Below are 27,473 nucleotides of genomic sequence, written 5' to 3' on the forward strand. Positions count from 1 at the left end.
CCCTAAGTAGGTAGCAATTTTGCAGATCTCAGGTACTATCACGGCTGGAGTGTAGTTAGCTATAACTTGTGTCTTTTGTAGGTTAAGTTTGTAACCAGACACCTTCCCAAATTTTCCAGCCTCTAGTGCAATTCCCTTTAGTGCCTCGACAATATCTTCTGAATAGACAACAATGTCATCGGCGTATGCTGTTATTTTTAGCTCCTGTGAGCCTGATCTAAGGGTACAATTTGGATTTGGGACTGAAGAGCAAACAAAAAAGGTTCCAATGAGAGGGCAAATAAAAGAGGTGATAGGGGACCTCCCTGGCGAGTTCCACGTTGGATTGAAAAGTCTGGAGAGATCAGCCCCCCATAGCTAGTGCAGGCCGTTGGGTTATCATATAGTGCCTGTATGCCCCGCAAAAATTGTCCTCCGAACCCCATGTTGGACAGTACGTACCAGAGAAAGTCCCACCCCACTCGGTCGAAAGCCTTCTCGGCATCTAATAGAATCATGCAGAGTGGCGTAGATTCAGTCTCTGCTACGTCGAATGCCGTGATGGCCATATTGACGTGTATAGTAGTATCTCTCCTAGTTATGAACCCATGTTGCTGTGAGTTAATAATTTGAGGCATGATAGGGGCTAATCTTAATGCTAAAATTTTTGCTAATATTTTTGCGTCCGTATTTATCAAAGAGATAGGGAGATATGACCCTCTCTCTTCCTTCGGCTTGTCTTTCTTCAGGAAGAATATTATTTTCGCCCTATTCCAAGATTTGGGAGCTTTTCCATTTGAACCTACAGATTGAATAACCTTCAGCAGTAGATGTTCTAACTCCTCTGAGCATGATTTGTATATCTCCAAAGGTATTGTGTCTTCCCCTGCCGCTTTTCCCCCAGGTAATAGAGCAATGGCTTGACGTAATTCTGCCATAGTTATATAGTCAGCTAGTGAGTCCATCTCTGGAATGTTCTGAGTGTTTATTGAATGCTCTTCGACATATTCCTGTATATCGACTAGATTAGACTCAGTTTCTGGAGTATATAATGTTCTATAAAAATCAGAAAATTGTTCTAATATATCTTGTGGCTGATTATAGATCTTGTTACCAGCCCCCTGAATATTTGTAATTGTGGAGTTTGCTCTATCCTCAGCAACTTTATAAGCCAAGATATTTCCAATTTTGTCCCCCCCTCATATTGTGCTATATTAAACTTATGTATATTGGCGCTACTTTTCTGTATAAGCTTAGTCTTAACTTTGCTTTTTAATAAACCAAGTTTGAGGCCAATTGCTGTGGTCGTTGATAAATTTAATCGGAGTGCTGAGGCCAGTAGCTCTTCTTGGGTGGTTATTTCTGAGATCAGCATATCGTTGTGTTTTTTGTGTTCCGAGTTTTGTCTAATCACGTAAGCCTGAGTAAAACCCCTAATGCTTGCTTTGCAAGCATCCCATACCATACAAAGTGTAGCTGAGTTTATGTTAATATCTATAAATTCTGTAAGATGTGATTTTAGCTGCGTCATATAAAGTGTATCTGAGACTAAATGTCTGGGAAAGGAGAATGGTCTGGGAGAAGCCCTGGTATGTGCTGTTGTAAATATCAGCATTATTGCGTTCTGATCAGAAGAGATTCAGGGCCGATAACCATGGAGCTAACCTTCAATAGATTGTCACTTATTAATGCCATATCTAATCTTGACCACAGTTTATGAGTCGCGGAGTAGTAAGTATACCCCGGTGTTTTTGGGTATAGATACCGCCAAGCATCTTTAATGTTGTGGATATGGCATAGGTCAAGAATGGACGACCTGGTTTTGTGCATCCTTTGATAGCTACCAGACCTAGTCGTATCTATTCTGTAGTCCATGATACAATTAAAATCCCCCATGATGATAAGTTCTCCCCCCAATCCAAAGGTTTAATGTTCAGTTGATCAAAAAGAATAGGCTCATCGGTATTGGAGCCGTAAACCAGGCATAGAACATATTTGTGGTTCTCGTAGCTGATCTGCGCTACTTCCCATCTGCCACCCTTGCCACAGGAGGTTTGTATTACTTCAGCTCTAAATCGTCTGTCCTTAAGAATAGCAACCCCTCTTGTCTTGTGGAGTATCCAAAGGTGGAGCAAACTACATTGTCGTATCCCAGTTGATTGAGCAGCTTTTTATCCTTTCCCGCAATATGCGTTTCGGATAAGAAAGCAAAGTGAGGGTTGTGCAGTTTTAATTCTTCTTTTATCAAACACCTTTTTTTTTACTATTAAGCCCGCTACGTTCCAGGCTAAGCACTTGATTTCATACATTTGATAATAAGAAAAAACCTTAAACCTATCTCTAAGTGTCCAAAGTGTCCAAATGTCCTAGTAAGTTTCCTATTTCTCATGCCATTAGTACACAGAACAAAGAAAATTAAAATGTCCTCGCAGCAATCTACCCCATCAGCCTGAAAGCACATTTTTCTAATTTAACCCCCCAGCCCCCCATCCTGCGGAGAAAAGCACCCCCCCTCCCCTAGCTCTTACCCCAGCCGGGGAAGAGCCACCCTTCTGCGTCTGCTGCCGCTGGAGAGGCAGCCTGCATAGCAAGTCACCTTAAGAGGCCCCCACCCTCCCTCTATCTTTAGCGATTTGTCAGCTAAAGCAAAAAAAAACAAAGCAAACTAAGAGTTTTTCAAATTCACAGCGATGCATACAACTAAAAAAAAACCTGTGCAGCCAATGTTTCTAAATACAGAAGCTTCCAATGAGAATTAGCACTTTACGCATGTAAATAGAACTAATTCTTTTGACTAATTTTAAGTCTTGCTCTTGCCCGCACTGGTGCCAGCTAAATATGCTTCTGCTTTCTTTGCATCTGTAAAGAAGTGAGTGCGTCCGTTTTTAATGACCTTAAGACGGGCAGGTTCTTGGAGATACGCCTGACCCCTGCTAGACTTAATTGGATCTATCAGTTTACGTAGCATCCACCGTCTGTCTATTGTTTCTTTGCTTAAATCAGAACGAGCAAAAAATTTAAAGCTCACCAAGAGCTAGAGGGGTATTGGGACGAGCTCTCTGCCAAACAGCCTGGCGCAATAAAAAATTACCCAAAAAAATTAGAAAGGGGCGTGGAAACTGATTGTCCCTGTTTCTCTGAACCAAGGGCAGACGATGAGCTCGCTGGATTTGTGAGTCCCAGTCCCAGTCTGCTAGTTCTGGGAAAGCTTTCTGAAGCAGCCGCACTAGGTAGGCCCTCCGATCAGATCCCTCTGATCCCTCCGGTATCCCAAAAAGTCTTAGATTAGATCGTCTCTGTCGATTTTCCAAATCTTCGACCTTCAGTTGGAGCACTGAAAGCTGAGTCTCATGTTTGTCAACTGCAAACGTCGTTTTTGTGCTCGTTTTCTCAATCTCAACCACCCGTTGTTGTAGTTCAACAATATCCTGTGAGATCCCCACGAGTTTGGAAGTGAGTTCCTGTAAGGAAGATTGTACTTTGCTATTGTCCTCCCTCAGTTGTAGATAATGTTCCTGCGCTTCAGCTCGTTGATTGCTCAATAGTTGGAGTATTATGTCTAGTGGAGAGGGATCAGTTAATTCTTGCCTTTGGCTTTGTCACTCTTTAGAAGCACTCAGATTTTTACCTATCTCTAGATTGGCAGAGGGAAGTGTTGATACAAAAGAAGAACCCCCAGGGGAGAGAAGGGTGGCGTCTGTCGCTGAAGTAGTGACGATAGCATTAGGTTGTGGAGTTTCAGCTTCCATTATTGGTGAGTCAGCCACAAATTCTTGCATCGACAGTAGTGTTTGATCAGTTAATCTGTCCAATGACGGGTTAGGTGAGATGGTTGGGACACTGCTTTCCAAAGCGATAGGACTGGCGGTAGTGCAGGGCACTTCTATAGTAGGCATTGGTTCTGTGGGGCTGGCCCCTGATAGTCTCAATGTCATATTTTTAACTAAGCCTTTTGCTTCAATCCATTTTCTCAAAGGGCTTTTGTCCAGAAGAATCTTTTTCGGAATTTGATTATTGTATGCGATGGGCCGGTTTAATATGGCACCAGCCATGCCACCTTTCTTTGCCCTGGGCTTTCTTTTATGTTTGCGCCCTCTTTTTGTTAGTGATTTTGTCAAGTTATCTATGTGGTCGTCCTTCTCCCCCTTCTCGCTCAGCTCATCTTCTGTTTCGGCGTCAAAAATCCTCGAAGGAGCCTTGTTCGATGAATTCAATAAACTCAGTATGTTCCATAAGTTCTACAATTTTAATAGGTGCCACACTATCCTCCACTAGCCCGTCTGTCTCAACTGCAAGGACAGTGATAGCTGGTTCAATTGGAGGTAGTAAACCTGTGATGTCAGCACTAGCTCCTCCTGTTGAAATCTGTGTGTCTGTTCTTATATCTGGACACAAGTTATCCATTATTCCAACCTTTCCAACCTTTTCGGCAGCGACTGGTTCGCTAGTCTGTATCATTGACTGTTCTATTAAGGAACTACTATGAGTCCCTTCCAAAACCACAGGAGTGTTGCTGCTCTGTGAAGTTAATCGTTTGTGCCCCACTGTATCAGATGTTTTTTCAGGTAAACAGACATAATATCGATTCCAAAATATCGTTTGGACAAAATATCGAGTGAAAAATATAGACTAGCCAAAATATCGACCAGACATAATATAGACTACAAAAATATCTAGTAATATCGATATTAATAGCCAAAATATCGAATCAAAAATATAGACTAGACATAATATCGACTAGATAGAATATAGACAAAAAAAATCGAAAATAAGGTAGTTATTAATAATTTTTAATAATTGTGTAATATAAATCTGTAGCGGGTTGTGGGTTTATAGGGGAATAGGGTGGGAAGTAATTTAAGTATAATTAATTAATTATGTAAATTAATAATCATTGTTAATTAATTATTAATTGGTAAATAATTAAAATATATTTGGTAAAAAATAATAATTAATTAATAATTAATTTTTAGTAAATTATTTTCTGTAGCGGGTTGTGGGTTTATAGGGGAATAGGGTGGGAAGTATTTTTATTATAATTAATTAATTATGTAAATTAATAATAATTGTTAATTCATTATAATAGGTATTAAATAAAATATAATTGGTAATTAATTATAAATATTTAATTGATAAACATTTAATATTTAGTCAATTATTTTCTGTAGCGGATTGTGGATTTATAGGGGGATAGGGTGGGAAGTAATTTAATAATAATTAATTAATTATGTTAATTAATAATAATTGTTAAATAACTATTAATTGGTAATTATTTAAAATATAATTGGTAATTAATTACAAATATTTAATTGATAAATAATTAATATTTAGTAAATTATTTTCTGTAGTGGGTTGTGAGTTTATAGGGGGATAGGGTGGGAAGGAATTTAATAATAATTAATTAATTATGTAAATTAATTAAAATTGTTATTGTTAATTAATTAATAGTCGTTTTAACCCCTACGCTATCCAGCGCTTTCCCTACTATTGCACCCACTGGAGTGGGAATAGTATTTTTAACCCCTACGCTGTCCAACGCTTTCCCTACTGTTGCACCCACTGGAGTGGAAATAGTAATTTTTACCCCTACGCTATCCAATGCTTTTCCTACTGCTGCACCCACTGGAGTGGGAATCGTAATTTTAACCCTTACGCTATCCAATGTTTTCCCTACTGTTGCACCCACTGGAGTGGGAATAGTAATTTTAACCCCTACGCTATCCAACGCTTTCCCTACTGTTGCACCCACTGGAGTGGGAATAGTAATTTTTACCCCTACGCTATCCAACGCTTTACCTACTGTTGCACCCACTGGAGTGGAAATAGTCATTTTAATCCCTCCACTATCCAATGTTTTCCCTACTGTTGCACTCTTTGGATTGGGAATAGTAATTTTTACCTCTACGCTATCCAGCGCTTTCCCTACTGTTACACTCACTGGAGTGGGAATAGTAATTTTAACCCCTCCGCTATCCAATGTTTTCCCTACTGTTGCACTCTTTGGAGTGGGAATAGTAATTTTAACCTCTACGCTATCCAGCACTTTCCCTACTGTTACACTCACTGGAGTGGGAATAGTAATTTTTACCCCTAAGCTATCCAACGCTTTCCCTACTGTTGCACCCACTGGAGTGGGAATAGTAATTTTTACCACTAAGCTATCCAATGCTTTCCCTACTACTGTTGCACCCACTGGAGTGGGAATCGTAGTTTTTACCCCTACGCTATCCAATGATTTCCCTACTGTTGCACCCACTGGAGTGGGAATAGTAATTTTTACCCCTTCGCTATCCAACGTTTTCCCTACTGTTGCACCCACTGGAGTGGGAATAGTAATTTTTACCACTACGCTATACAGCGTTTTTCTACTGTTGAATTCACTATAGTTGTTACAATAAATTTTAACCATTTTGCTATGCTACGGTAAAAATATTATATATGTTTAGTTAATAATATGTATTTATATATATATATTTTTATTATTTTTGTTATATATTTTTGTAATTTACATTAATTATTTATTAATATTACATGTATTTAATAATTTTAACTAAGTTTATATTAAATATATTTATTATTATATTAGTTTTAACTTAATTTAAAGACATATAAAAAAACGATATTTCGACAGTATATTTTAGAGTCAATATTTTTGTACTTACCTGTATAAAGATAGAAACTCTATATTTTGTCCCTCGAAATTGTCTCATCAATATTTTTGTAAGTCGATATTAATGGGCTCGATATTATTTCAGTGATCCATTTTTTCAGTCTCTAGAGCGTGAGGTGCGCTTATTATTTCACCCCCAGTCGCCCCCCCCTTCCTGCCATTGATTTAGCTGCCCATTTAGTTGTAACTTTGGTTGCAGTCTGACCAGGTTTTTTGGTGGGTCTCTGTACCTGTTGGCTGATGTCCCCATTCTCCTGGTGCAGACCTCCCATCGCTTTAGGCACCGTTGCAGCTTCCATCGGCCCAGCTGACGAGGAAGGTGCTTTCTTTTCCATTTTCTCTCCCTCCGTGACAGCACTAGAAACGTTGTCCAATGCGGAGTTACCAACAGCCCCTGGAATCGCGATGGCTGAGGAGAGCGCTGCTGTTGCCGTGGCTTGTGGCTTGTGGCTTTCCTGACAAAACTGCAAGGTAGCAGAGAGGCTCTGGCGCAAGCAGTACGATCCCGAGGCCAAGGCCGCTTATAGGGCTACCATCAAGATCTATCACGCTGATATTTTGGCCAAAAAAAAAGAACTATTATGCGGCAAGAATCGAGTCCGCCCCCAGTTCTTACAGGGAAATTTTTACTATTGTCAAGGAGTTTGTGACTCCGAAGGCCAGTGCGTCACATCATGAGTTTTCCGAGCCATGGGTGATCTCGATAGCTAGTTTTTTCTCTACAATAATTAAGCAGATTCAAGAGTCCTTTCCCTCCCCGGACCCTAGTGTTGTTACCATCCCGAAGGACCAGTTGAATTTGATTACTGAACCTGGACCCTTTCTCTCTGAGTTTCCATCCATCTCTATGTCAGCCTCCCGGGACCTCCTGTCCAAACTGAAATCAGGCTCACCATCTGACCCCTGCCCTGCTAGTTTTCTAGTTAGGGCTGGTGAGGCTTTGAACCCATTAATCAACCCCATTCTCAACCTATCTTTGTCAAGTGGTGTAGTCCCTTTGGTTTGGAAACAGGCGATGGTTGTTCCATTACTTAAAAAGTCGGGTCTTTATCCTGAGTCCCTAGCCAACTATAGGCCGATTTCCCTCTTGCCTGCTCTTGCTAAGACAATAGAAAAGCATGTTCATACCGTGCTCTCCACTTATCTTGAGACCCATTGCTTGCTGCATTCCTCCCAGTCGGGCTTTCGCTCCAATCTAAGCACCGAGACAGCACTTTTGGAGGTTAATGAGGCCATCAAGGAAGTGTTGGATGAGGGAGGAAGAGCTATGTTGGTAATGTTAGACCTGTCGGCTGCTTTCGACACCGTCCCTCATGAGGGTCTCCTCAACAGACTCCATGAGATCGGTCTGAGAGGGACGGTGTTGAACTGGTTTAGATCTTACCTACCTGGTCGCCAACAGGATGTCTGGGCCCCCCCATACTCAGTGCCGCCTTTGGAGGTCGAGTTCCTCAGGGGTCGGGCTTAGCCCGATTCTTTTTAACATCTTTATGACCCCTTTGGCAGTGCTGGCTGAGTCTTTTGGGGCTCAGATCATATCATACGCTGATGATACGCAGCTCCTTTTCACGTGTGGGAAGGGGGCTGAGTTCAACGAGGAGAGCATCCGTGGGTGTCTTGAGGCTGTGTTCGAATGGTTTCAGCGAAACAGCCTCAAATGTAACCCTGGAAAATCTGAGGTGCTTTTCTTTGGGTGTCAGGCAGACCCTAAGTGGCAGGATTGGTGGCCTGTGAACATGTCCACGCCCACGTCCTCCTCGCAGGTTGCGAAGAATCTGGGGGTCAAAATTGATAACTGCCTGTCTCTTAAGTCCCAGATCCTTGGTCTGACGGGCACCTGCTTTGGTCTCCTTAAAATGTTGCGCAAGTTTCTTCCCCTGCTCCCGCTTGCGCATACGAAAACCACTGTCCAGGCTCTCATCTGTTCTAGGCTGGACTACTCAAATGTTTTGTATTTGGGTCTTCCCGACTATCTCTTACAGAAACTTCAGGTGGTCCAGAATTCGGCGGCTCGGGCAATCTTTGGTCTGCCGCGCCGCCAGAGAGCCTCGGACCTTTTACACTCCCTACACTGGCTCTCAATTTGCAAGCAGATTGTTTTTAAAATACTTACGCTGGCGCATAAAGCTCTCCATGCTGTGGGAGCTGAATATATTCAGAAACACCTTGCTTTTTACAAGCCTGTCAGATCCCTTAGATCGGAATCTCTTGGTCAGGCCACGATTCCTTCTGTTAGGAAAGCAAGGGGGGGGGGCGCTCTTTTAAACACCTGGCTCCCAAGCTCTGGAATGCCCTCCCTTTGTCGCTTTGCGGTTCCTCAAACCTGTTAGCCTTTAGAAAAGGCCTGAAGACATGGCTCTATGGACAGTGACCTGCTGTTTTCTTTACGTTCCTCCCTCTGCTTTCTGTTAGTCTGCTGTGGGTTTGAAAGCGCCTGGACACTCCTTGGAGTAGCCGAGCGCTATATAAGACACCCATAACATTAACATTACCATTGTGAGGTTACGGGGGAGGGAGAGAAGGCGCTGTGGCTCCTGCCGGTTGTCTGCTGTTCCGCGTTGTCGGTGGAGGGTTCTTCGGAGACATTCTCCTTAGCCACCAGGTGTGCGGTGCACGAAGGTTGAGACCAAACCAGCCGAGCCCTGAGCTCCCAAGCAGGCCGTGAATCGTCCGCCTGAAGAGCATAGCTGTATCCGAGAGCCGAAGCATCGGTGAGAAATGCCTCCAATAGCGCTACTTTAAAGCTCCAGAAGCCGCTTTGCAAGAGTTACCCTTTTTTTGCGAAACCCCCGCTGCCTCCAGCACGGCTTCTGCATCGTTATCGTTACTCCATAGGAGGGAGAGAGAGAAGCCTCCAGGTGAGCTGCTCGGCGCAGATCCTTACTCCGCCATCTTGGACCGCGTCGTCCCCCCCCTACTAATGAAAAAAAAAAACGTGCTTTGTTTAACATAGTCAGGAGGTGCGGATACACATTGCAAACCTGCACCTATGAGGACTACAAACGCTTTACCACAGACGACAGCACAGTTTTTAAAGGTCTTAAGGGAGGGAGAGATAATTTGATTTAAGCACCATCTAGACCGGACTGGATATGTGTGCAGTACAGGGCTGGGCAAGTACACATGGAAAGCGTTGAAAAAAGGCACCAGACCCATCATGTAGGCTTTTGCCTATTGTATCTTGTGTTAGGCATCCAGTTCGTAATACCACGTGCCCCTTTGTGTTTTTGGGTAGTCAAAGTGCCCCAACATGGCACTATTTATAAGTTATTGCTTTTTCACAGTTTCATACAGCACGAACTCGACCTGAAGGTGCTTTACATGAACACTAGTTAGTTTACAGAACAACACGTTCATTTTTTGTAGGCACCATCTTGATCCGACACCTTAACAAATGTCTTAGATGTAGGTATCTTTGGGATTAAAACTCAGAAGTTGGGAAAAGCCCCCCTGTGTTGGTAATGCTTACTGATCCCTCCTCACCCTATGACGACTTGGGAAAGGGAGGAGTGGGGAGCCATTAGTGCCTAACATGCAGCCCCTCCGCGAGCTGCTGCTCATGCTGCCCAGGGCTGCTGCAAAAGAGGCGCTACTGCGCGTCATCTAGGCATGGAAAACAAAGACCCCAGATATTGGCAAGGCAGGGCTGAAGTGGTTTAAACCATTGGGCATCCATAATGTCTAACACATGCACATTAGCACTCGGGTCTTTGAAAGAGCTTGTCTGACCCTACAATAAAGTGAGCGTCACAGTGTGACTCCAGGACAGGGCAGCGCCAGCTGTCTGAAAAGTTCATTTTCTTATTCTGTTCTATGTGCCTACCAAATCGTTGATTAATAGACAGCTTTTAATTATGTAATTTTGTCTTTATTGATGGCACATACAGCCTGATTCATCATTCTCCAGTTTTGCGAGGCCCTAATAGCGATTCATAGCGAATCGCTATTAAGGACTCGCAAAACGGGATTCATGCAGAAATTGCATGAAGATATGCAATTCCTACATATTCCTTATTTGCGATTAGCAAATTGCTAATCGCAAATAAGGAATAACTCGCCATTCATTCTTATGGGCCAAAAGGCCCATAGGAATGAATGGGGAGTATTCCTTATTTGCGATTAGCAATGTTCTAATCGCAAATAAGATAGCGATTTGAAGGGTGCCAGGGGTGTCCAAAGGACACCCTATAGCACCCCTCAAATGAAATTTTACACAGGTGTTGCACACACACATGTCCAAAGGACATGTGCGTGTGTAACATGCAACTCAGAAAAATGCATTTAAATGCATTTTTCTGAGTTTTCACAATTTACCACGAGGTCTGACCTCGCGGTAAATTGCGGCTAGAAATTGCGAATTCGCAAAATTAAATTGGATGATGAATTGCATTTAAGGAATCTCAAATAGAGATTCCTTAAATGTAATTCCTCGCAAAATTGCGAGATCGCAATTAGCGATTTTTACATTTGGGATGCTGAATCCCAAATGCAAAAATCGCTCTCGCAAAGGGCCAGATTCTCAGAATCTGGCCCTTTGCAAGCGCTATTTTCTTTGATGAATCGGGCGGTATATGCAGAAAAATTGGGGTGGGCGCAGCTCCTTTGCCCATTGAACTCAGCCGCACCTGGGTACCACCAATTATATCTCAGGATAATGGTCATAATGCTGGAATGGTCTATCCAGTATAACATTGCCCACTTTTCCTTATATTCTTCGTTTCGTATTATGGTAGAAAATGCACCTGGAAGCATGGCTGATAAGAGCAGGGGTTTGAAAAAATGAAGGCTTTCTTCACCATTAGCACAGCTCAGTTCAGAAATCTCTGTGTTAATCCACTAGACGTTCCTAGGATCATCACTGGTATTCTTCTTCTAACTAGTGTGTTAGGAAGTCTTTTTTTACATTAGCTTGTGAATCAAAGTGGATTTTTTAATTCCTTCATTACAGAATTTGGTGTTGGCAGTCACCACTTGAAGATTGCAAAGGGCAGAACTAAAAGCAGGCAGATCCCCTGAGAGCATCACTGAAATGGAATAATTAGGCTAGACTGTCGAAGGGCTTCTCCTTGTCATGGCCTTCAGTATAGCCAATAGCTAAGTTATGACATTTTCCATTGGTTCTTAAGGCTCTACAGTTACCTCTCTTTGAATCTCTTTCTAGCGTAGATCTCAACTATGCGAGACTTAAAGTGGTATTTTAGTATTAATAACATTCAGATTTGTTGAAATGTGTTTATTGTCTATCAGACTGTCATATTTGAATTTTTCTCAGACAGATCTGTTCTTAGCTTGCAGCCAAAATGCTGTATATCTGCTTTTCATCAGGAAATAACTAATGGGCATATTATCAAGGGGGTTTATCTCCGCTTTATTGGCTTTAAAAGCCAAGAAAGCGGAGATAAAATGACCTCCCTATTACCTAGCTGTCGCTAACACCAGTTAGCGACAGCTAGTGGGAGATAGCGACCATCTTGGGCCCCACTTTGCATGTCAGTGATATTTATCACTAGTGACATACAAAGTGGGCGTGCCAAGATGTTAGCGACTGGAAACAATCGCTAACATCGCTATCTCCTATTACCAACTTTTGGAGATATTCGCGCTAAGCGCGAATATCTCCAAAAGCTAACACCTGCCTGAGCAGTTCTTAGCCATGTTATCCAATGGGAGGTGGATAACATGGCTAAGAGCATTAGCTCGGTAATGCATGAATATTGCTGACGTTTCAGCGATATTCATGCATTGCGGCCGATTTTTATCGCATTTGCGATAAACCTTGGTAATACCAATGTTTATCTGCGATAAAAATCGCTGCAGCTCAGCGGTAAATTTTTGTCTCTAACCAAACAATAGCGATAATTATCGCTATTGCTTGGTAATATGCCCCTAACTTTCTTCTTTCCAGTTCCTTCAACTCCCGAGGAAAATTCCTTCGCACACATTGAATGTCTTATGAGAAGTTAAAATCTACCTAACAATATCTCAGAATTGCACACAATGTGAGAGCCTATTTCTGTATTTGATGTCACATGGATTTGATTTTGTTAGAAAATTGGCGTACAGGAGGAGAAGGGGGTTTATAAGTATGTTAGGAGCACATTTTATGGTGTACTAGCTGAATGCAAATTTTGAGTTTTTACTGCAAAGTTGAAGCACAAACTGCTGACAGTAATTTAGACAAATACACGAATTTTCTTCCCCATTCATCGATAGAAGCTACATTTAATTTCACTAGAAGTGTTTTTCTGTTCACTCTGACTCTGAAAATTTCTAATTCCATGGTAAAAGTCTAATGACTGCAAGATGACACTGTGGACATAAGGTGGAAAACGCCGATGGCTTTGGACAGCCACACGGCGCAGAGCTTCTTCACACTGCAAGTCCCTATTGATTCCATTATGTCTTTTGAGTTCATTATTATTCAGCCCTGTATGTTGTATGTACCTAAAACGGAGATTTCGCCATATGATACATTCACTCTCATACTCAAAATGACAGCGAGTTTTACTGTATACATTTGAATATTTAGAAACCGATAATATTAATACATTAACCAGTCAGAGGTTGTCATTTGCAAAAGATGTGTCTGAGACACAGTTTTGTGAAGAATAGAACAAAAAAATTAGAAAATCAAACTTTAAGTGAACATGTTAACTATCTACAATACCTAAGAAAACAATGCCAATGTTATAGTAAGCAAATTTCCATGCAAGCAAGGAACCAGTAGAGCCGCCTTAAAAAAACATGGTTTTCAGATCTACTGCTTCTCTGTAAAAAAGGGGGAACATTGTGTTGGTGTGATTGGGAGTGAGTGTATGTGTGAGTGTGCATACAACTTGCTTGCATACACATTTTCACCAGACGCATGCCAATATGTGTTTGAGTGCAGCTGCCCTTATTATGCTGCCCCTCCCCATTTTGCCTACAACAGTCCTGATATGCAGTAGGGCGGTTGCAGAAGAATTATCACAAAAAAAGCCCAAGGGTCCAGAACAAACGTCTAATGGGCATGTGGACCCTGACAACCATGCTTGGGAGGGGGATTTTAAGGAAGGTTCCCCTCACACACCAGAGGTGTCATGCTTCTTCATAGGGGTACCTCCTTGGGTAAAGAGCCTAGTCTTGATGTAGACTCCAGACCCCTCATGGCGAGGAAGGAGCTCAGGGGTGTTTTATATTGGTAAGGAAGGTTATACTAAAACTCTATGTGGGCGTGGTGTGTTGTGAGCGAGGTGCAGTGCTAGAGTGAATGTGTTTAAAACAAGCTACAAGGTTAGCTATGACAAGCTTTATTCTGTTACCTTGTGACAGATTTAAAAACATATAGCTAGTGATGTAACTGCCAACATTAGAGACAGCTGCAGTAGGGTACGATCAACATGTTTCGGCCTTGGGACCCATTAAAGTGTCATGGCCTTCATCAGGATCAAGAAAATAGCTACTGCAATCAGTGAATAAATGCAACAATTAATAGGTGTGAAAATAACAACAACAATGGTGTATAATACTGAACCAGTGGTTCTGTACTTCAGTAGATTCACTGATGAAACCTGTAGTGAAACAAAGAGACAACATTTTGTGCTGTTAATATTGTGACAGGAGAAGACATGTATTGCATGGTTGTGCCACAGCACACCAGACAACCATTGCACTTAAATCTCTAGACATGGTCAAACCACTATATACACATGATAAATGATTTAAGGATGCAAGACTCACCTACAAAAGTTAGGAAATCATCCGCATATGTACTGCGCTATGAGCCAAAGGTACATATGCCAAGCCAACCTAATGGAGATAGGTGGTGGCGTTAAGGTAAAGGAAAAGGAGAAGAGAAATGGTTCAAAGTGGTGTAGACGAGCCCAAAAGGTGCATGAGAAATCATAAGCATGAGTTGGTGAAAGAACGCTGTCAGGTGCTGAGTCCAGGCGCCTACCATCAAGGGAGGAAAAAGAACTTCATCTTCCAGAAGGCCTGCAGGAGGAAGGAGGAAGGGGCGGGGTGTTGCATTTACCTCCCAGCATGCGCGAACCTCCGGCGCTCGTAATTCTGGCTTTTCATTGTTCCTGTGTTTCACGGATTCCCGGTTCTGGCGTCTTTGGATTTGTAAGGTTGCACTTTGTTGAGGAATCGTTGGATTTGGTATGGGCGCTGAGAACGCGCCTTTATGTTCGGATTGTGTTTGGAAGGCAGTCTTGTGGTGGCTCACGGAACCCTTCTTGTCGGAACACTTGTTTCATGGCGGATACTTAGGAGTGATAGAAGCTAGTGTGATGGAGAACACAGCTTCAGACTCGCAGTGAGGTAAGCGCCTTATTATTCGTGACTCACAAGGCTCTTCTTTGATGGGAGACATCGGAGTCCTGGAAAACGCGCTGCATTACGCGCGCAGCTAAAGAAAAGGAGACCAGTTGTTTATTAGCGCTGATGTAAGCGCTTTCTCGTTTATAAAACTCTTCAAGGCTATAATTCAATCAAAATTTGGGAAGGCGCTGACATAAGTGCTTTCCTTTCACCCAACCTGGTATAGCTTTTCCTGGAATTAGTGTATTCGGATGCTTGCCTGACTCTTGCTAGTGCTCAGAGAATTCAAGAATAACTTTCTTGTGGAAAACTACTGGAGTAGTTCTTTTCCTTTTATTTTCATGAACAATTCCTTTGGGAGTACTTGGGAATACTGATTTTTCTTTTCTTCTTCTAATGAAAGGAATGTATTGGGGTATGTATGGTGTAGTATGCTCTGGTTTGTGATTGTTAGAGTTGGATGTTTGCGGGTTTGACCACATATATGCTTTATTGTTGTAGGTCTGCAAAGGTGCAATTGGAGAGAAGTATCTCTGCTTTATTATGCAGGAAAAACGCGACATTCCAGAAAGTGTTGCAGGTAATAGGATGCTGTAGTGAGATCATATGAGTGTAGTCTGTGTATTAGGATTTGTGCTAACTCATGTTCTTTTTGTTACAGCTATCCCACTCCCAGCTGTTCCTACCCTAATTCCTTTTGCCACGCCTGATTGCCTTAATACTCTGTTTGTATTATTATTCAGAGTTTTGGGGACGTCTGGAGGTGGAACCCTTTGTGCATCACTCGAATCTTAAGGAGGCACCGTGGATCTTACAAACACATGTGCAAAACTGACCTAAACGGCTGGTGTACACACTGCGTGATGTATGTTGGTCAGTAAGCACTAAACAGTATGTCACAGAGGGTAGACAGACCGTGTGTGCCGGATAGACCATGGATGGCGCTGAACTCTCTCATTAGTGACTCAAGCGGAACAACCATGTTGGCTAGAAACGTGAGGCACAAAGTGGAGCATTGACTGTGATATCAGTATGCTATTGATGCCCAAGAAGGTAAGAGAATGACCATCATGAAACGCAAAATCAGCCCGAGGAGGCTCATAAGATAGAGTGACAAGCACACACCCTGTGCACGCGTCAGCAACAATGAATCAAAGCGCTTGAGCTTGAGCGGACCCCCTAGAAAGGGGAATCGGTCATGACTGCCTGCACGGAGGGAGTATTACTCACTTGGCAGCTAAGATAACAAGGGGGAGTTGTTAGAATCCCCGGGTCCCTGGTTGGCTGCGGTAGGTACCGTAGGCCAAACAGGGACCCACGAGCCCCCAACGTTAGGGAAAGACAAATCGTCTCTAGAGATAGCCCACGCTGCCCCCCTTTGGTAGCTTGGCACAAGCAGCCAGGCTTATCTTCAAGGCCAATGTGTAAAGTATGTGCAATTACGCTCATAGCAGCCTAATGATGACACCACAAATAGACTCCACACGAGTTTCACAGTAAAACAAGTATATGCTTATAAAAAGATATACGATGCAACCTCACATTACTAAGCCAACATATGCGTCGGAGTAAAGCTTCCCCTGGCCTATTACTATTGAGCCAAACTAAACAATCCTATGTAATTCTAATGTTGTAAAATGCAGTTTATTATGCAATAATCAGGTACTTCACACATAAGAATAATACAGATTGTTAAATACGGTTATCTGGCGATTTGTACTGTTACTGTAATGCAGTGTGTAATGCAACAATGTTGTAAACTGTTATGCCTCCCGTAATGTAATGAGTACGGTCCCCTTCAGATACTCTGTTAGGAAAAAGCAATGCAACATGTAAGACAAGGCGTAACACATCTATAAGGCAGTTTGTTATGTAAACCTAGTGCAATGCGTAACATACCTATCAGACAGTTTTTTATACAAAACTAATGCAATGGGCAATACGACAAACAGTAAGTTTGTTGTGCAGAAATAGGGCAATGCATCATACAATCATCAGATACTTCGTTATGCAGGAATAATGAAATACTTAATTTACTCACGATGCCTCCATCGGTCTCTCCACCACTCGTGCCGGCTTGCAGTTAGTCTCCGGCCACAGTTGCCCTCCACACACGGGTAAGACATAACACAGTAAATGCAGCTTTGCTCTCCAGCCCCAGACCTGCCACTCCCTTAGCACATGGGCCACGATCCGAGCCAAAGCAGAGGCTTGCGCTGCAGGCCAGAGAAGAGGCTGAGAGCGTCTCCCTCCGAGCCCGCGCCACACACCAGAAGTCGAAACACATAACCTGGGGTCCACGTATCCACTCTCATGTCCTCATCCAGCGACTTGGGCCTCTGATGCAATTTCTCCGAATTTCCAGGCAATGGGAAGATCCAAGGCTGCATAATACACTCGCACTCAGAGTCAATGAGACTCACTGGACTCTGGGTGCAGAATACCCTGAAAATTCCTCACAAGGATTTCAGGCTGCACACGACTCATGCATGCAGCCTCGCTGAGATTTTCTGGTGTCCACGATCACAGGGCACAACTTGCGCAGGTCTCCGGTGGTAGAAAGCACACTCACTCCAGGTCAAGGAGAAACATTTTATCTTCTATTGCCCCCGATCACAGGGCACAACTTGCGCAGGTATCGAGCTGTAGAAAACACACACACACAGTGTCGCTCGAGACACGCTTGATCTTCGGGTGCCCCCGATCACAGGACACCTCTGAAGAGGGTCCCAGACTGAAAACAGCACACGCCTACAGCATCCCTGAGACACAATTGCCCTTCTGATGTGCACGATAACTGGCCAATCCACGCGAAAGTCACATGCTGCACCAAGCCCACGCACACTGTGACACTAAGACTTACTTGACTTCCCGGTGCACACGTTTACACGACGATCCTTTCGAAGGACTCAGGCTGCACCAAGCACACGCACACTGCGGCGCTGAGTCTCGTTTGGAACTCCATGTGCCCAAGATCACAGGGACCCACTTACGAAGGCCTCAAGCTAGACAGAGCTGACACACACAGCATCTCTGAGAGTCTTCTCTGGAGACTTTTGTGTTCCTGTGTTTGCAAACAGGGAGCCCCAGGCCCCTGGGGACAGTTACTTCAGGATACAGCACACCGCAAAGTCCTTCAAGCAAGGGGACACAGCACACAGGAAAATCCCTTTAGCCTTTCCTTGGTTGAAACAGCAAACTGCAGGCCAGTCCCAGATCACACAGCAAGAGCAGCCCTATCTATCAGTCTCTTCAGTTGTTTCTTCCTTAGCAAAAGTCCTCTTGACCACAAAGTAGCACCAGTCTTGTTCACACTTGATCAAGCCATTCTCCAAAGTTCAGCTCACATAGTTATACCCCTCAACGGCTTTGAAGTCTTTGTGTTACAGTGGGCACTGACCCCTGCTCAATCAGTTCTGGGTGCCTCCCTACCAGTGACACCCCTTCCTTTGATTAGTGAGGGTCTGGATTCTGCATTACTCAGCAGGAGATGGGATAATTGTTTTATAGCACCAGCCCAGACCTCTTCACCTCCAGGGGCTTATCCTCCCCCTACACTCCAGATGCAGTGCAGGGTGTGCTGCCTCACCTCCTCCCCTGGGTCAAGACATTCCCCACATCCTATCACTTTCAAATCAACCAGTCAATCCACAACCAGGCAGAGGCACACAGAAATGTTTAAAGCAAAGAAAACAGCCACTTCTAAAAAAGTGGCTCACAAAAAACTTGAGCCGTGCAAGACAGATCTACATTAACTCCCCTAAGGTCTGCAAATGTGACCAAAATGTTGTGAAGGAACGTTCCGCCCCATTTAAAAACATATTATGCCTGCTGTGTTTGATGAGTGGAAAATTGTGTCAACAAGTCAATAAAATAGGGTGGAAAATGCATCTGAAGGAGTCTTTGGATTTCAGATGCAGACAGGACCGTTTGCAAGGTCAATATTTCTGCTACTCAGGTAAAAGACACAACATTTTGGGACAATGGCCTATGAAGGTTATGATTTTGAGTATAGGATGGCAATATGGCTTTCAAAAAAAAACAGAAGGAATGGATGAGCATGGTGCTCACACTCCTGTATTGATGTGTGAGAATAAATCCTGAACTTAAAATACATTTTAAATTTTAAGCCATTGGAATGTTATATTGAAGAAACATTTGACAAAGGGAATTAATTATATCACTGTTGTAAATTTGCGATATCTTATAAATAGCATCAATGAAGAATGATAGCAGTGACTTGTATTATATAGTGATTCCTGAAGTCTAGCACTACTTTCAGGAAAGTATAAGCAATTTTTTATTTAATTACAAACTTGTGGGTTAACATTTGAAACAGGTGCCCCAATAATGGGGATCAGAGAATATATTGAAATTATCATCTTTAGCCCTAATTATCAGTTGCAAAGTGCTGGGTCAATTTTACTGCGTGGTAAAATTGAATGTGATTGCACTATTTCAATATGGTAAAAATCTGTGGGATAGGGAATTACTGTATGTCTAGTTTTCTGACCTTAAAGCACAGGGCATGTTTAGTCCATAAAGTTGTAGGGTTGTGCCACATGTATTTAGCACTTGCACTGATTGAATAGTAAATTTATTTTTTCTTCTGGAAAAATCAAATCAGGTTCTACACCCTTTCCATCGAAGTGCAAAAAAACATGCCCATTAGGAATATTAGCATGCATTAATGTAATTCTACCTGACTTCTAATCAGGTCTTGTGTGGTATATTTCAAAAAGTAAAATTCATCTCATACATATCCAACCATTTTAAAGAAGGCAACAGGTAAAAGAATGGGTTTCAAATGGGAGGAAGTAGGTTCCTTCTTTGCAAAGCAAAGCAACTATCTGAAGTCACTGTTTTTGGTTGACCAGGATCTAGACCTGTTTTCAGGCTGATTGCAAAGGAGAAGTGGATAGATACCCCATGTGGGCCATCCAGCTCAAAGGTTCAACCTTTTGAATTAGTCTTTGCGATGGAAGCCAAAATCCTGCAGTGGGACAAGGCTGCATGTTGTATTGAACAAGGCATCTCAAAGTCAGGTAACCTTTGGAAAAGGTCCCACTGAAACTGCTGGTTGTGGCATAAAAAGCTCTTGTTTCTCTGGAATAGTAACTGGATTATGGGAAACCTCTCCATTTTGCAAAAAAGAACAGGGAGTAATTTTCTAACAATTTGAAAACAGCAGCAATCAATCAAGCAATCAATCAATCAGAGATTCGTAAAGCGCACTACTCACCGAGAGGGTCTCAAGGCGCTGGGGGGGGGATGCTGCTCCGGCTCAAATAGCCAGGTCCTGAGTAGCCTCTTGAAGATAAGTAGGTCTGCCATAGGAGGTTGGGGAGGGTGTTCCAGGTCTTGACGGTGAGGTGGGAGAATGATGTGCCGCTGGTGCTCACTCTTCGGAGGCGGGGAACGGTGGTGAGGACGAGGTCGGCAGAGCGGAGCTGGTGGTTCGGGGTGTAGAAGGTGAGTCGTCTGGTGAGATATGCTCATCCGGTGTTGTGGAGTGCCTTGTGTGCGTGGGTGAGGTGCTTGAAGGTGATCCCCTTGTTGACGGGAAGCCAGCGAAGGTCTCTCAGGTGGAGTGTGATGTGGCTGTGTAGAGTAGTTCCTATAGTTCTACCTTAAGCAGTCCTCTTCGCAACCTACATGATTTTTATATAATGCAGGAGCCTGGGCGACTGCCCATTTCCTGGCATAGGTATATTTTAAATGATTGGAATGTGGTCGGAGAAGACTGGCATAATGATATCTTCGCCATGTGGGCACTCCCTGACAAATTCTGGTAGCCAGTCCTGTTCAGCTAGAAGAATGTCATAACCCTTAGAAAGTTGCTCCCAAAAGAGTGCTCTCACTTTTCTTGGGATGTCCCCCTCCATCTGGAGTGTTTTTTCATATAACTTATGTGGACAACTAACCCCGGTATCTGCAGTTTCAACTTGAATGAATTCATTCAAATCCAATGTCTCCAGATGATCCTTCAAGTTCTTGCGATCTATGGTGACTTCTGCTGCGCTGTTCAACATTGTCTGAGCCCATTCCCCTTTCTTGAGTTGTATCCTCAAGATCCTCTGCATGTCGGATTTTTAGACCTGCTACATTCTTTTTGGTGTAATGAGGCTTCTTGTTTTTCTTGATCGTCTTTGAACTTCACATGTTCTTCCTTGTTTTCTGATCGTCCTCTTCTTTCAGATTTCTGTGACGAAGTCTGAAAGGTACGAGAGGAACGTGTATCAGTATCTTGATATCTATCAGGTTTTCTCAAATTATCCATGTTCCTTAGGTTATACCTCTTTTCAGAGGGCTCCTTTTGAGGAGACCTACCTCTGGATTGAGAACGCTTCTCTTTAGAAGTTTATTTTATGTTTTCCCACTTCTTTTTAATAGGAGTAGGAGTGTTTTTAGTAAAGACCTTTTCAGGACTTTCTGACAGTTGGGGTTTAACTGGTTTCCCACCCATGCTGTCTCTGCCTAATTCTTCATAGGATTTTTCAATTATTCTGACGAGTTCTTGTGGTTGCTCAGTTACATCAAATTCCCTTAACTTTTGGCAGATTGCCACACATGCTGCTTCACCCTTAGTACTAGCTAATAATATTGTTGAGACCTGTTTGAAATCTTTCAGTAATTTTATATCTAGATTTAAATTTATATCTAGATGTCCTGAAACTGATTCATTTTGAATCTGTTTCAGGACATCTGGTATTACCGCCATAGGCTGAACACTATGTGTTTTAGTGTAAATAGCAGCAAAGACTGTACCTGAAGTGTTGCAGTCCTCCTGATGTGGTGCCATCTCCATTAGTAAACAGATTGTTAAAATCTGTGTTTCTCATGAGGGGTAGTATTAGGAAATACAGCCTCGATCTGAGTAATTGTTTGAGCTATCCAGAATGAAATTTATTTAGCACTTAATTTACCAACGACTGAATGTAAAGTCTGTGGTGTAATTTTTTGTTTGTTCCCCTGTTGGGGGGGGGGGGGGGGAGTGGGGGGGGGAGGTTGTTGTGGAATCAGTATTGCTGGTTGGACTGTGAAAGTATGCGTGACATATTGAACCAATTGTGTATAGATTTTAATTAGCTCTTTGAGTTGAACTCGTAGTTCCACATCTGTCATTTCCATAATTTCAGGATGTTGAGTATAGCTGGCTAACACCGGCCATGTTGCTCTTGGTCTACCTAGTGGACCGAGCCTGAAAATGTGATTTATATGTTTTAGAGCGCCTTTGAACCAGAGCACATGCTCCTGGTAAGTTAGTGGAATTTCTATATCCCCGAAAGGAATGTATTCCAGTGGTGGTTCATCTTCTTTGTAGAAGTAAAACACCTGTGTTACTGGATGTGTTTCGGGGAAGATTATTCAAGAGTAGAATACCGCTGTCTGATGATATTCATGTGACTCTATCACAAAAACTACCCTACCACCTCTTGCTGATAGGCCATTTTTTATAAGTGTTATAGTGATGGTTTTCCTTAAGTTCAGAGGTATGCTTATGGCAGCCCGTTGGTTTCTTGTAAACCTGTTATGTTAAAGGCTGCTGGATTAGCTGCAGCGCCACCATTCTCTGTGTCGCTATCTGTCATTTTCTTGACTGAAATTTTGTAGAGCAAGTTTCAATAAAACAAAGATAAGGTGCACAATATTTTGGAACACTGTATCCTTCAACTTTGAACGAACCAAAAAGCTGATACATAGGATTTTTTGTCCTACTCAGCTATGGCGGATATTATCCTTTTACCCTCTCCTGACGTCTATTGGAGTATTACAGAAAAAGGGGTCTCTGAGAAAATCACGACTGAGTTACTTTACTATCTAGCGTTAAATTAGTGCCTTGCCCCACAATGGGCGCCATGCAGTGTAGTTCCTATATTCTCAATGGGCTCTGCGCATTAGAATAATATATCCTATAGATTTGACATATGACTTAAGTCAATAGGTCTCTATTGAATATAAGAAACTTAATAGTGAGTGTCACCTAGCTCAGAGGTCACTAGAAACTTTCTCTAATACACAAGAAGGGATTAGTTTCTGACAACTGCATAAACATGACAACTTTGTTTCTACAAGAATAAGAACATATCTCTCAGAGTCGTGGAAACAATAGATAACTATTTTACTCAGTCAATCGTGCATGCTTCATTTCTACAGAGTTGCAGAGAAATAGTGAGATGGACGTATTCAATAAAAGGTTTATTGAACAGCCTACTTTCACATTCAAGAGAGGTGAACTGTTACAATCGTTAGACAGAATGCAAAGTAGAATGCGTACAGCGAGAATAGTATTATAAAATAATACTGTAATAGCATTGTATGGTTTCTAACCCATATAAAAATACATACATAAATAACATAGACTAAAATACTCAACTGGTGCTTCTAAAATACGCTTACCCCAATGTACCTAACCTAGGTCTAGTACGTGGGAAAAAGTAAGTATGGTCTTTAGCATAGGTTTGACGTAAATAATTAATTTACTCTCTTAATTTCTATGCAGGTAAGTACTTAATTAATAATAACTCAATCAGAATGAAGGAAAACAGAGTCCGTGGTGTAAGAGTTTCTAAGGGTTTTATTCCTCATAAAGGAATCAGGATATCATGTTCTGACCACCACACAGGGTGTCAGAAGGGATAGATGAGCGCGCTCTCGTTTATTGACAATACATAGCTTATATACTTGATTTACATCATAATGTTCAATGTAAGAGGCGTAACAGCTGAGAGAAGACAAGATAACAGTATACACGTGGTATTAGTACATCATCAAGAGGCGTAAACTAGGCGTAAACTAGAGGTGTGTGCTAGAAACGTCACTGATAGGTGACGCAAGTGGGTGGCACCAAGGGGTGGTGCTAACAGAATGTTGCAATGTCAGCAGAAATCGGAAGCTTGGATGCGCGCGCAGCTGCATGACGTGTGATTGACGGGGTGCAGGGGACTTGACATTCACACTGACGGAAAGAGACAGAAGTCTGGTATGTCAGATCAACTTGTGCTTCTATCATATCTGATATCTGATGTTTAGGAACTAAGCTATCTGGGCAGAAAGGTCTCTAGAGCAGAAGCTATTCTATACTTGCTGTGAGTGCGTGTATAAGCGCCTGAGTGTCTGTATGAGAAGCGTGGGGGCATGGGGCCTTACATGGAAGCATGGCAACAGAGGCTATGAATTACTTGCATAGAGACAGGTCGGCCCTTTAGCCCTGCAGCTGAGGAAGGATGTTTACTGAAGCTAGCAGGCTGGAATGTATTTTCGGGGAGGGAAACAGATAACTCGAAGGTTATAGTCAATCTTGGCAGGTAGCAGGCTGAGCTGAGCACGGAGGACCGCGCTAGAAGTAAGTCAGAGTTCACGGGTACGGGGGCTGCTTGGGCAGGGGCCCTCGCAGTCAGAAGCCAGAAAAGAGGCTCGGTGGCAGAGATTCAGGGCCTACTTTCAGCCAGGCTGAAAAACGTAGGAGTGCACTTCAAAAAGACGTTGGCATAGCATACTTAGGAACGGACCATCTAACCCATTCATGGTGGGTCTGAAAGAGGACAAGTTAACGTTGGACGCAAATGTATTTGCGTCTTCATAGCTGGTACAGGAGGGAAGTTACATGCACTTTAACTCGTACATGGAGTCGGTGGGGTACTCGCTAGGGAACACAACATGGCCAAAATTTAATTTTCCTCATTCCCTCCTTGTTCCCTACGGACCCTTCATGATATATCGATCCTCATAAATTGATCGGTTTGTTCTTGTAACATTATATGTTCGTCTTTCTTTCTTTGACGGTTTGAGAGACAACTGGAATGTTCAATGCAGGATGTGGCACACAGTCCACATATCGCTGGCCCACACTGCAAGCACAGGCAGCAGCTGAATACTATAACAAGGCCAATGCCTAGGAAGGATAAGATCTTCCATCCCCAAGCTGTTAACGTAGTCCAGAACCAACCGGACCAAGTCCAGGTGCCTGGATTCTGATGTATCTGATTTGCAATTTTATGTAGACGGGTAATAGCTTGATAGACAGATGGTGCATTTTGTGGAATGAAAACACAGCAGCTTGACCCGATGACCTTACAGGCTCCACCTCTATCTGCCAAGATGACGTCAATTACAAGACGATTTTGAAGGACAACAGTCCGTATAGCAGACTGCTCTTCTGTTAAGTTACCTAGAGCGGAGGCAGTTTCATTCACTACTGCTTCAAGAGTTCTTGTTAATCTGCGTATTAATTTACTGTTTTGGACAGGTCCTAGGAAGAAAAAGAATCCTTTATTAAAATCAGTGTACTGTTCCCATGCCGTTTCTGTGTAATCGACAAGGGGAATATCTCTTTTGGGTCTATTCGGTGCTAGATTCGTATTTCTATGGTAATCAGGGGGAGCTAGAAAAACAGGTGGCAGAAGGAATGCAATGTAACAGGTACCATCCCAATCTGGAGGCAAACGTATGTATGCGGTATGACCACAAACAAAGTAGGAATGACTGGTAGCTTTAAAGGACGATTTACCATGGTCACTGAACTCGACCACAGTAGTGCATTGGCTATGACCTACGTGTACTGAACCTTTCTTGCTAACACATAATTCACCTGTGACTGGTAATACTAACATATGGGGCAAAACTGGAGCGGTTTCAGATTCGACAGTAAGGATCATAAGGCTAATTGTGTAATTACCTAATCCATATACTTCATTTTCTAGATCAGTTCCTATTCGAGTAGGAAGTCCCTCTTTATCAGGGTAACAGACGTTGAGCAGGACTAAGTTCAAGTTTCCCCAAACCCAGCCCCCATCGAAAACAGCAGTATCAGGATCTAAGGAATTAATTATTTTAAACCATGCTCCACAGGAGCCATTGTGAGTGAATGGATACGGAAAGAGGGGCAGAGCTCCCTTGTAATTCTGGTAGGGAGGGAGTCGGCCACATATCCAACAGTCGGTGGCATTATTTGTCTGATGGGAATGGTGTAACATACTAATGAATGTATTGTTGCGCAGCGCAAGTCTGTAAGAGAGTTCATGTGCAGGAAGTTCACTAAAAGTGTGTTCAGCAGAAACATTGTAAGCAGATTGTTCATGCCTGAAAATAGGCCAATATATAGGTAGCAGAATGCTGGCAATAATAACTAGAATACTTAGAAAAAACATTATTAACAACGTCACTATACAGTGACTACGCAGTGATTTACAGTATGTACTTTTCTTTGCTTCTCTCTCTCTCTCTCTATCTCGATCTAGGGGATACATGTCAGAAACTATTTAACCGATTCACCTAGGGGAGGACTTAAACAATTAAACTGTCTGACTTGCTAGATCGGAGCTTCATACGGTAAAGTTCTTGGGGAGTCTTTTCTCGTTCGGCAACGGTAAAATCCTTCGTCTCAACACAGTCTTTGGAGGGGGTGGACGAGTCATAGTCCTGTTTCAGTCCGTTTTTTAGTTCATTGCATAGTTTGATGTGACTCGTGTGGACCCACCCCTTTCTCCCCTCGATTTTCACGGCGGTCCTGGTGGTAAGCAGAACGGTCTTCGGGGATTTCCAACGGGGCTCCAGCGGACTTTTCCGGTCGAAATTCCGGACGAGAACCAGGTCCCCTGGACGGACCTCATGCGCCTTTACATCGGTATTGTCAGGGAAGGCTGCGGCAACCTGTGAACGACATGATTGGAGTGCAGACATCAAGGAGGCAAGGTAATCTGTCAACATGTTACAATCAACATCAGTGATCTTTTTCGGAATGGGCGTCCCCCACATATTCGGTGGTCTGCCAAAGACCACTTCGTACGGCGATAGCCCTGATCTTGAGTGGGCGACCATTCTCATATAGAATAGTGCCACGGGCAGAGCGACTATCCAGTCGACTCCTTTTTCCTGACAGATCTTGGCAAGACGGATTTTTAGTGTCTGATTATGCCTTTCTACAAGGCCAGCTGCTTCGGGATGTCGGACACAGTGGAACCTCCACTGATATCCTAGCAAGAGGGAAACTTGTCTCATCAACTCGGACGAGAACGGCTGTCCGTTATCTGAATACACGACACGTGGCAAACCGTACCGTGGGAAGAATTCACGAACCAACTGTCTGGCAGTGGTCGGAGCAGTGTAGTCTGGGACTGGGTATGCTTCGGTCCAGCGGGACAGAGCACAAACAATTACAAGGACATACTTAAATCCTCTACAGCTATTCATCTGGATATAATCCATCTGGAGGACTTCAAAAGGGTGATCGGGAGGATGAAATCCACCTTGCTCAACAGGGACGCTTTTACCTGGATTGAACTGACAACAGATCATGCAAGTACGCACTTTCTGCTTTGCTGCTGCTCGTAAGTGTTTGTTGTACCAGAGATTCTGTAAACTATCTAACATGGCTTTCTCTCCTAGATGGGCCGGGCTATGTGCTGTATTTATCATGACCTGAACCATTGAGTCGGGGAGAAACCATATAGATTTTCCCTTCGTCACCCAACCTTGATCTGTCTGAATCCCTCCTAGTTCAGTCCATTTCTTTATCTCC

This window comes from Lissotriton vulgaris, chromosome 3_1 (assembly GCF_964263255.1).
Source record: "Lissotriton vulgaris chromosome 3_1, aLisVul1.2, whole genome shotgun sequence".
NCBI classification, from domain to species: domain Eukaryota; kingdom Metazoa; phylum Chordata; class Amphibia; order Caudata; family Salamandridae; genus Lissotriton; species Lissotriton vulgaris.